Source organism: Acipenser ruthenus, chromosome 12 (genome assembly GCF_902713425.1).
Source record: "Acipenser ruthenus chromosome 12, fAciRut3.2 maternal haplotype, whole genome shotgun sequence".
NCBI classification, from domain to species: Eukaryota; Metazoa; Chordata; class Actinopteri; order Acipenseriformes; family Acipenseridae; genus Acipenser; species Acipenser ruthenus.
The window spans coordinates 35,964,235-35,976,354 of NC_081200.1; the positions used below are offsets into that span (position 1 = coordinate 35,964,235).

Sequence of the window (12,120 nt, forward strand, 5' to 3'; positions counted from 1 at the left end):
ATACAGTCCTTCTATTAAAAATAATTTATTAGGTAGAGAGATGGAGGTATCTGAGGAGGTAAACCTACAGTGCAGTTCTGTCAATAAATCAGTCAGAGGAGAGGGAAAGGGCAGCAAGTCACATGCTTCAAGGTAATAATGAACTAAAGGGACAACAGTAACGTGAGAAATTCATGCAAAAAGCTGGTTACTAATTGAACTGACTGGCGAGACGTGAAAGGTCAAGGAGAGACAAGGGGGAAAAAAAGAGCATAAATACAGAAAGAAAAGGCAATAAAAAGAGTGAATGGAACGAGGACACCCTTCAAAAGGAGCTGCAGCACCACAGCAGGCCCCTCTCTACTAGAGCCAAAAGTTATCTGCATCAGAATAACAAAATTATATATATATATATATATACATACATATATGAGACTATTTAAAAGCTAAAGCACAACACCAGACTACCCAACAACATTCCTGGCTGAACAGGCACAAAACTGCAAAAAACTACTGTACTGTACAAACTAGTCCCATTGTTGCAATTCTCCCTCCCATATTCATTGCTTCAAAGCCCTGAGACTGGAGCCGGGTGTTCTGACATGTTGCATGATTAGAGACAGGAAGGGCAGGAAATAAAGAATTGTAAGGGAGAACGGAGAAAATTAAAAATCGAAAAGGAGGGCAGTTGCTCCTTTTAGCCAGCTGAGACTCACCTGTTGTTATCCTCGCTGATCCCCTGGTGCTGGGCACAGCTGTGTGTCGACAGCACCGACCTTAGAGTCCCGACTCGCTTAGAAGAGAGAGGGAGGGAGGGCGGAGAGAGTTACAGAAGGAGAGAGAGAGAGAAAGAGGCAAACTGACAAAATGTGACTGGTACTGCAGTCCACCAAGTCTCCACCCTCACTGAGTCATGGGCCAAATGAATAACCGGTTTGAATTATAGAGAGAGAGAGAGAGAGAGAGAAAGCAGGCCGACAAGGGGCCACACCCTCCTCAGTTTACACATAGGCACACAAAAGAAAAGTAGTTTCAGTATACACCCAGCCCCTTCTACACTTAGTCAAGAATCCTCCCCTTTCCCCTCCCTCATTTTTTTTTTTTCTGCAAGGTAACTTGGGTAAAGAGTATGCTGAAGATTATGTTCCAGTTTTCAACTCCTGCACAATCTATCACTGAAAGGCTCTAGTTTGAAAACAAACAGGAAATTCCCTCTTAAAGAGAACATAATTATTAATATCATGTGCTACTCAATTACTGAGTGATGCGTTGTTTGGAAAAGAAGTCAGAACTGCAAACAGCAACATTCCACGGCTTTTCTGGTTTTAATTAAAGAAACTGAATGATGGCATTAATTCCTCTTTGTTTTTTAGTTTTCAAACTGCTAAGAGTGATGAAACAGACAGCCAACCCCAGAGGGAACTGCTATTATAAACTACAGAAAACTGTTTACATTAGGAAGTTGGAGAACAGCAACTTTATCATCACTATATTTGGTGACAGTCCCTCACAAGTAACATCACTCTATGAGCATAGCTGAGATTGCTATAGGTTCAGAACCAACTTGAAACAATCAATCTGCACTGGTCTGCATCTATTTTACCACATCAAATTCTGTACAGATTTTTTACAGTATGCCTTGGTTTCATTTTTAAAAGGGGCTTGTATGCATTAACAGTGCAATTACTTTGCTTAATAAATTGATAATATGAACACCGACTTCAAAGAACAGACAGCCTTCTCTATGCAGTTGCTGTGTCTTTTTCAGTGAGAGTGCTAAAACAGACACTTGAGCCGATACCAAAGCCCAGCACAGCCAGATACTTTTACAAGACCTCAGAACAGTAAATCAACAGCCCTCTGTTGCCATTGACTGCTAGCCTGTTACTGTACATAAAAAAAAATTGCCAAGCCTGCCTGGTCTTTGCCAGCGTCTGGCTGCCCACGTGATGGGAAACTCGGAGCGCTGCCTTGTCTCTGACTAAAACTGTTCCTGGTTTTTGCAGCTCGGCTCAGTTTTAATGTCACCAAACAAAAGGTCTTAGCTGTTTAAACAGTCTCCAGGCAACGGAGAAGCAGGAGGTCTGTCGCCTATACATGCTGAAGTGAAAGACGCGCGACTGACTGTGTGCCGCTCCACATCTCCTTGGGAGAGATAAGGCCTCCATCCCCGAGATGGGATCAGTTCACCGGCATATTGTTAACAGCTGTGGCCAAAAGTTTTGCATCACCGTATAGAATGAATTAATTTTGTCTTCATAAAGTCGCATGAAGCTGAATAATATTACGTTAACAAAATGGATTACATACATAACGAAAAATTTACAATAATCGTGATTACACGGTGTTAAATAAAAGATCTAAATTATGATGTATTTTTATTTTATTTTTTTTAAATTTTTCAATCCAAAGATTCTAGGTGATGCAAAACCTTTGTACACTGTAATCGAAGGAAAGAAGAATCTTGGAAACTCAACTTTATTGCTTCTAATATAGGTTTGTAACACAGTAGCTTGTTAAATAATTAAAGTTTCATCTGGTGCTTTGCATACTTAAAAAAGCACAATAACAACATTAAAGAGATGCAGATGTGATGTTTTTTTTGGCATCATGCTGTGAATACACTATGCTAATGCTAATATATCTAAATATACCTTACCCCTGTGCAAACTCACATTCAGTCACTGATTTAAATATAGTATTTACTATACAAACACACAATACGAGTATCTGCATATCCAAATCCCCCTCTCTCTCTCTCTCTCTCTCTCTCTCTCTCTCTCTCTCTCTCTCTCTCTCTCTCTCTCTCTCTCTCTCTCACACACACACACTTGTCTGATTGTATCTAGTCAGGCAGAAACACTAAATGATCATTGCATGAACTTCACAAACTTGCTTGGCAAAGCAAGTCAATCAGATAACTGGTCTTCAGCTTTGAACCAATAGATAAAAAGAACTTAAAACCCAAACTGAGCTGAAGAGGGCAATCCGACCCCTGCATCGTGGTATAAGATATTATCTCCGCTTTGGGGCTTGGTGTAAAAGGACAGCATAGAAGGCAACACTCTATTGGGATTCCATTGATGTTTGGTACCCAGGCCTACTATTTCCAGCACACACAATATGCATCCAACTGATTATACGTGCCTGGTTTCAAGCAGCTACAATAGGATGTTTTCAGAAAAAAACTACACTAAAACAGTCTCCTGCTGTTTGCACCTATAGACACGTTGGTGGTATTTTGATTGGTTTTCATCTTTAATAGTGTCACTGGTATTTCCTGGTGTAGCAAGGCAGTTTTTAAACGGTATGTTTTAACTTCAGAGAACAATTAAAAGGAACAGGGTGAGGCTCGGGAGAGGCACCTGAAGAAGAAACTAACCAAACAGGCTCGGGAGAGGCACCTGAAGAAGAAACTAACCAAACAGGACTGACTACCACTCTGACTTGCTCATTTAGAGAAGGATCGTTGCTGAACATCAAGGCGGGAGATGTATTGTGGCAAGTTCTTGTGTTACACACACACACACACACACACATATATATATATATATTTAAAAAAAAAAAATTCTTAAACCTAAATGCAAAATAGAGTCCAGATATTAAAACTGGTGTATTTTAGGACTAGATGAAAAAGTTAGGTGCAAAATGAAAAACGAATATATTTTGTTGAATACCATCTCTATAGGTGTTACCTGTTAAGTCTCATCAGTAACATGATTTTTTTTTTTAAAGGCTGTTAAATTTCCTGATCGCGGAAGTTTGGATTAGATTAGACTGGAGTGACATTGTGGAAAGCAAGGTTGTGTCCCAACTACTAAAACTACCTTTGGGGAATGTAAACTAACTAACAAGAATTAAAGCATGATATGATTAAGCAGAGTGCCCAGGTGGCTAATCTACAGATACATGCAGGAAACAGAATTATATATAACTCGGCACACCTGAATTAAAAACAAAAACAAAAACAAATTGAACTATAGAGACTAGCCCTGTGTGAATTGACTGTTTGTGTTCTACTCACTGCGAAACTGTGGTGTTTACAAAATCATTTGTTTTTTGTTCTAAATTTATGAATTTGGCAGTGGTTTTAGTACATGTATGGGTAGAAAAATAACAATTTTTAAACCCCATGGCACTGGGAAAACAAACAAAACAACCAACAAAAATAAAAACCTCAAGATGCAGAAGTTACAAATGTCACAGAGGAAGACAGGATTATATTTTGGTGTCACTTTGAAATGTACAAAATGTTGATCCACTTATCTGCACACAGACACACAAATGAAAGAATACATGTTGCAAGCCTCATCAAGTTTCTAATAAGCCCTCTGTCTTTCCTCTGTCTGACTACCCAAGTACCCCTGCACTAAGTTGGTCAGTCTTCAAAGCAGGCACAGTTATTGGGTTTTATAATTAAGATGTTCCCTTTAACAGACTCCAGCTGACAGAGCAGTACCACAAACCCAGCGATTACTCTCAGCTGGGGGGTGGGGTCCCAATCTTTATGAAAGGGCAACATAATAACCAAGCCACTAAAAATACTTTGTTTCTTTTTTAAAGCAAAACCTTATATTTTACTATTTTTATATACTGCAACCAAAGGCATGCCAATTTGCTAACTTAAAGGGTACATAAGGACCTTTTTATTTTATTGTGTTACATGTTCCCATGTGTTGCTACAACTGTTTACGTAAGGTGTGTGTATTGTTTTAATTTTTTTTACAATTTGACCACTTTTTTAAAACTTTTAAATTGCCTCAAATGGCTTCACATGTACCCGCATGGACCTCTCAGAACTACATTTCCCATCATCATCCTGCTCACTGACCTAGCATGAATTAGCTTTGTGCCTAAAATTATTAATCTCAAACCAGTGCAAGCCTGAGGTAAACCCATGTTCCAGCTGGGGCACTGCAGCCTTTTTGAAAATGGTGCTGTAAATAATGAAATGATTTAATAAAAAGACAAATGAATTCAAGCAGTTGGGCTGTCTATCCATCCCGCTCTCTAGCTCAGTTTGTGTTTTAATAGTTATGTTTTACGATTGAGTGTTTTATAGTCACGGATGCTTTTCAGTGCATAGAAGAGACCAGGCCAGTAAACCTGGGTGACATGTAGTTCTAATGGTTTAAAGACGCATACCTTAATTAAAGCCCTCGCTAGAGATGTGTGCCTCCTCGACTACTGGCAGTTATTACCACCCCCATTGACTAAAGCAACATCCTTCCCCTGAGGTCAGTGACTATGGTAAGGCAATATTGCAGATGGAAGACCTACACAGAGGGGAAGCGGAGCCTCTAATGAGCAGGGAAGCTAATAAGGAAACCCCTTCTACATCTGTAGTGTATAAATATTTATTTAAAAGCCAAAGCTTGCTAGTTGTAGCAAGTTTTTTTTTGGCTCAGAGTGTGCTTGTACACATCCATTTCACAATAATTTTAATCTAGGAAGGGCAATACACACTATATTTTAGCAATCTGTAAATTGTGTGTAGGTTGGTTGGGGTAAGGGACGTGAAAGAAAAAAAGAAAGGTTTCTGGAAGACAGATCTTTATTGTGAGCGAGGATGTATCTATCAGGCCATCAACGTCTTCACCAATCAGAACCGACGTCTGGCATTCATGCCACCATCCCACAGCTGGAGTTCCGCCCCCACATGTCTTTGTGTCAGCCTCTGTAGCTGTTGTTCTGAAGTTTGAACTGTATTGATTGTAAATGGGAATCTGTGTAGAGTGCTCCAGAAATAATAGGATCTTTTAGAAATGTATGTCAACTTTATAGTTAAGAGTAACAATACTGTATGGTGTTGTTTAGTGTAAATTACACATGGACAAAATTCTTAACACTACCATTTTTTCTTCAAGGTACTAACTACAATAAAACACACACGTACACATACAAACGTGTAACTTTGTATTTTAATTCCTTTCCCACCTCTCGGCTTCTTCTTGGTCATTTAGGTCCCATTCACGTGACTTAGGGGTTTTCGCCATGGTAACAATAGGCGTGGTCGTTCCGTACATTAGCTTGAGTCGGTGCAGAAAAACTAAACCAAAAACTACTCGCAGTGGAAACTCTTCCAGTGAGCATAGCTGACTGTGAAAGTGGGTTCACATACCTGCCAACATTTAGTTTTCAAAATATGGGAGCTTTTGTAAACTGTGACAGTGGCCTGAATTTAAGTGAATACCTACAGAGGTTGCGCTAACTTTTCTGTTCATGCATTCCTGAAATGCACATGCCCCAAATTTTGCGTCCCATCCATCAAATACTAAATTATTGTTAACACAAAGGCTAATAAACTCCAGGCATGTGCATTTTGGTACATTTTATGAACGTTTAAACTCTATGCCATATATCAGTTTAAACAACCTCTTTCTGTGTATAGACATACATATGAACAGACACTTTTTTTCTTTGTTATATATACTAACAGGAGACTGTTCCCATCACAATGAGATGGGATTCTAAGCACTGTTTGTTGCCTTCATCTATGTGTGTTTTCATATTTTTCTGCATTCCAGCATCGTGTCTGTGTTTAAGTGAAGATTCTTGAAAATCTGTACATCCGCGTGTATATGCTTTTTTTTTTTTTGCCCAGCAGCTCTTTCACACACACTATAGTACATCTTGGTGTCTTGCTAAACAAGTCACAGATATTTAATCTCCCATTCCAAATTATAAGAATGTATTTTTTGTTTGCGTTTTTCTGCATTATTACTGCTTCGGTCACTGTAGTACTCGTACAGTCAGAAGTAGATGGCTGAGATGCTATCAGTTTACACTCCGAACTAGGTATTCATTTTTATTCTTAAAAAAATCTGTCAGGACATCCCTGTTAAACTAGTGTTGAAAAAAACAAAAGCACAACATTAAATTAGGTGACTGCAAAAAATGAAAAGCAAGTTAAAAGTAGGATTAAATTAATTTGTCAGCTCTGTTTAAAATTAAATTAAAAGGGGCCAGAATTAGGCTCAGACAAGCTATTAAGATAAAAGCAAAGATTGTTTTGCAAATAACAACCAGAAAACTTCAAGCCCTACTTGTGTGTGTTCGCATTTACAGTATTTTCCAAAATACTTGTTTTATTTCTTAGCAATGTGGACCTCTTAATACGGTGCATAACACATTATTTAAAAAAAATTAAATACAGTGCATGGTGGGAGACTATCGTATTAAAGTGACCGCCAAATGGAGCCGACTATTTGAAAGTAATGGATCTGAGGACATAATGGATTTTAACTTGAGAGAGAGTATGTGTGTGTGTGTGTGTGTGTCAATAGAGAATGGCAGATGGCAAGCAGCATTGTAATTAGCTGTAGATCAATTTAATGCCTCTTTTCCACTGTACAAGTGAGCCGCACTGGGGTCATACTGAGCCCTCACTGTGCGGTTAAGAGAAGCCTAGGTTTGTTTTTCCACTGCAGAGCCGAGCCGTGCTACCGACGTCACACGCAACGACAGACGGTTGTTATTAATTAACTCACTTTGCCAAAAGATGCACAAACAAATGGTGTTCAAAAATGAATAGACCAACGGTACAGCTGTATCTTGTATTGTTATATTTTATAACTATATCTAGGAATTTCTTTGTAATCCACAAATGTCACTGATTATATCGATTACTAAAGTTCAATTAGCGTTGGTCTTATGCAAGACGATACATCAGTGCCGTTTTCATGAACATGACACAGCCAGCTGCAGAAAGATCAGCACATCAAGTGAGGCAGGCCAGCTAGAGAGCAGTGGTAGGTGCAGCCGTCAATCGATGAGCCAGTATAAGTGTTAAGGATCAGTGGCACCAAAAAAGTAACACGTATTAATGCAATTCTTCACACAAGTCAACCACAGCCTTGCAAGCAGCAGCAGCAACAGCAACACCATCAGCCATGTTGATTCACCAAATCCCCTGCACCGATGAGCACCAAGTGATGTCACTAACTCGGTGATGCAGTGCACCGATGAATAAAACAACGCAGCGTGTACTGACTGATGCAAAGTAATGATGAAAATCCTTTACTGTGCCCCTGGCTCGACTCGCAGCCGGATTCAGATGTCTTGTTAGGCCAGTGTTTCATGGTTTGTCTCAGCTTGACAAATAGATAGATGTGACCATGATAATATTAAACACATGTTATAAAGGATGACATTTTGTAACAGCTGTGCTTACAGTATTTCTGAGTGATTTCAATACATTACATAGTAGTAGTACAGTCCTTAAAATATTTTTGGGGGTACACACGTCATGTATAGAATTAAAAGGTCTTATGTACAGGTAGAATCCTTTAATGTCTGTTGATGGCCGAATTAAGCATCAGGAAGAGTTTGTGGCCCTAACTGTGTGTGAAATAAACGTTCACTGTAAGTCAGAGGCTGTAGGTTTGTTAAGCACAATTATATTTATTTATTTATTTATTTATTTATGCCACCTCAAAGCCTAAATATGGTCTTGTGTAACATGCAGGCCAATATAACACCTTGGGCAGTAAAAAGGGTTAAACACAGAAGCCTCAAGAAAATGAACAGACAATAGTGTGAGAATCTCTTAGAAAACAGTGGGTAGCGCTTCCAGCTTTTGATGCATTCCAAGTACAAAGAAAGTGCATGTGCCTATCACTGTATACTATGGTATAAAAAAAAGAGAGATTCTGTATTTGTTTAATGTGATATTTCTTATATCCACTAGGGGGGAGTGTTGCAAGTGCAGAGATTAAAGGTTACATTCTGCTGTACTTATATATTAAACATGTTTCTAAGAACTCTAGTAAAGCTACAACTGAATACTTAAAAAAAAAAAAAAAAAAAGTCAACAGGAACATGAAACAGAAAATGATACGCCCAGATTACATTCGTTAAGCTAACTAATATTTCATACCCAGACCAAGTTGCTTTTTAAAGTGTTAACCAGACAAAACATATGATTGCAGATGTGGACAGATCAGAAGTGAAATGCATAAAGAGTAAACTTACCCAAACTCCGTAACCACAACTTCCAGTCAGGTGTGCAAGGCTCTCTCAGCAATCACCCCTGACAGAAAGTTAAGAGATTGTTAACAATCAGAAACTCCTGAAGGACAGAACCCAGGCAGCTCGGACCGGCTTTCTGAACACTCCCCCGGACAAGAGGCACCACCATGTGATTAACACACAACCAGGCCCGGCCAATCACAACGCTATGAGGGAATGACAATGCGAGGGCTCACACCTGAGCTGAATATTTTCATCTTGAGTTTCTAAAAATCTCAAACCTCAATCTGATACTGCAGCCCTTTATAACTTGCAATAAGAGCTCCCAGCTCACTCTGGATATTAACCCTTCATTCTTACCCAGACTCTCTACACCTCACTGTATTTAAATCAACAGGGGTGTACTCTTCTGCAACAGCAGCACGTGTATTTTTAAGTGTGTATGTTTATGGGGGATCTTTTGCCTTGCCCATTGTGTCAAGAAGCTGGCATGCAACAGGGAGTGCCAGCTTTTACATTGAATATTTGTTAGCCCACCTATTAGTACGTGTTACATGTTGCAGGAGTTTGTGCATAAATGTGCACACACGTTCCTGTGAATGATAAAAACAGTGTTTCTAGGTTGGTGTGCGTGACAGACTGTTGCCATGAACGCTGGTCATGGCAACTTCCACTTGTTTACATAGGCCTATGTCAACTGTTTAAACAATCATATCCTTAATATTGTTTTCATCCACTGATTCTCAAATTATAAAAAAAAACAGGAGACTGACATGATCAGATAATGCTGATAGCTTGTATGTAGATTTGCCTTGTGCATAGAAATGCTATTTTTTCCACTGGTAGCTTTTTACATGAAACACCAATGGAGCTGAACATTTTAACATGACCTGTAAGGTAAAACCTTAAATATATTTACAATATTTTCAAACTATTAAGTTACAAAACCTGAATTACGTGAATTTGCATAAAGACAAAGAGATACACTTGAACCCAGTGTTCAGGTTGTGCTGCATTTTAGTGTGGATTCCGATGTGCAGCAAAATAGCTTTTTGCAGACTTGGACTTCAGAGTGCAGGAGAGCTGGATAAAGCAACTCCAGTTGTTCCTGCAATCCACTAAATTAAATGAGAAGAAAAGCACAGTAGTTTACAAGGAGTTCAAAGCTTATGTACTCATCTCGGTTGTAATATAGTATGATGCAGCTGCCCCTTTACTCAGTTCAATTCAAATATAATTTTACTCTAGGGCCTAGAATAGAATAGGATATCAATTGGTTTGACTTCATCCCTGGTTTGTTTTCATTGGTACCCAAATCTAACTTTTTAAAAAACATATATTATTAAACCGTGGAACTAGTTTCTCTACTGCATTTGGTCATTAAACTGAAATTTTCATGGAAAGCTGAGCTGTACAGCTACACACAACGATTTGTGTTCACCATTTCACGGCACTGGCGGTACGGCAAAGTACGGTAAAAAATATACGGGACAAGAACAAATATACTTGCTTTTATCTTTGCACGTATAAGCTAATAATAAAACTGACTTGCAAATTTGTAATCTAATATGAAAGAACGGGCCCGCTGAAAGTAAACCAAACCCACCTTTAAAAGCCGGTCCAAACAGTTTGATTGAAGTTATTTTCCTCTAAAGCTGCGCGGTTCCACCTACTTCCTTATCACCTGACCTACATTGCTGTCAGCCCAGGGTGGGTATGGGTAAGTCAAGGCCGAGCCTGGGTGATTGGCGCGGAAAGAATAGAGGAGGCAGTTCAGTTCCTTCCTACTAAAAATTATCCGTGGGAGATACCCAGCATACTTTTCTAAGCTAGCGAGCGGAAAAATTGGATAATAACTGGATTTGGAAACCTGTGAGTCTGGCTGGCTGATGTCGACAGTGTAAAATATTCCACATCAACACCAAGCTACCCAGCTGCATATCGACATAAAACAGTCGGTTTTGTACAGAAAAGATTACGACTTAATCTAAATGTAACCTCGGCTGCAAGTGACATTTTTCTAATTTAATTTAAGACAGGATTTCGGCAGTTTACCGCAGCTGGGATGCCCATCTTCATTTTGGGTCTTGTGTATGGGAAATGAGAAATGATCAGTGACGAGACTGTGAATGGGTGTTATTTGGATCCCAGTCTTCTCTCTGTCTAAGCAGTGATAGCACCTGCATTACTGCAAAGAACCTGTCCACCCAGTTACAATTCTAGTTGCTAGAGGAAATTTGTTAGACAAATTGAGAGACAATCCATTTGTGTCCCAGATGAATAAAGCCCCAGTGGGCTGACTTGAGCCCTGACCGCTGTCAGTCAATTATCAGGAATTCAATTTGACTAAACAGAGATCTGCACTGGTCCACTGCATAAAAGAGTTAATCTTTTTTTTTTTTTATGAAATTGCCTCAGCCTTTAACTTAAATAAAATAAAATTAACAAACAAAAAAAAACACAACAACAAAATAAGAACTGAAGGCTGCATTTGGCAACATTTCAATGTTTCTGTCATGCTGTGGTATAAACTGTGTTAATAAAGCAACTGGAAAGGCTTTCAGAACGATTGCTTAGGCAATAAGTATGCATAACGTTTGGGATACTGTCATTGGTGGGCTATGTGTGCCAGCGTCTGTCTCAGCTGTACCAATGTAAGCCTCGTAAATGTAAAGAAATGGCTTTAAGAAGCAAAACGATGACAGCCATGGGTAACATCACCTGAAGGAGAGACCTTTCTGGTTTTGAAAGCTGGGGTATTTAGATACATATTCTGCTGATCCTATTAAAAGGCATCACCAAAACACCAAACTTCTTCGATGTGGACTAGCAGGTGGAAATGTAATAGCTATTCCTATGGTAGTGTTGCTGTAGTTTAACTGCACTACACAGGTGTTGTTAAACGCAATCATGGTCTCAAATTCTGGTTGCAGTGTAGATAAGCACCAATTTACACTGGATTTCGCTTTGTCAGTTAACTGCACTTTATGTTTAGCCTCAGTGAGTAAATCATGAGATGCAATGTAACCTCCTAACCCCATCTTCAGGAACCCAGTCTGTACTATAACTGGAAACACAGCACAGTTTGGGAAAAGAAAAAAAAATGCGCAGCAAGCGCCCTCTTGTGGCTTCATCAGTATATTTTGTGTAGATTTTTGTTATCCACTGCTT

The 12,120-nt window shown here is 39.2% G+C and overlaps 1 protein-coding gene across 7 annotated transcripts in view; it reads right to left on the reverse strand.

Annotated features, from left to right (window-relative positions):
* The window catches only part of LOC117416930 (elongation of very long chain fatty acids protein 1-like), a 42,711-nt gene that overhangs the window by 14,744 nt on the left and 15,847 nt on the right, over positions 1-12,120 (reverse strand). Inside the window, exons 1-3 of one of the 7 annotated variants that reach the window (XM_034028426.3) lie at positions 10,556-10,702; positions 8,953-9,010; positions 696-772 (exon numbers count right to left, since the gene is read on the reverse strand). The exons of 1 other annotated variant lie outside the window; for it this stretch is intronic. The gene's annotated coding sequence lies outside the window, so the exon portion shown is untranslated. Of the gene's footprint in view, positions 1-695; positions 773-8,952; positions 9,011-9,906; positions 10,068-10,555; positions 10,704-12,120 lie in introns of those variants that run through there. 5 more of the 7 variants (XM_059034974.1, XM_059034976.1, XM_034028427.3 and 2 more) reach the window with 5 other exon arrangements.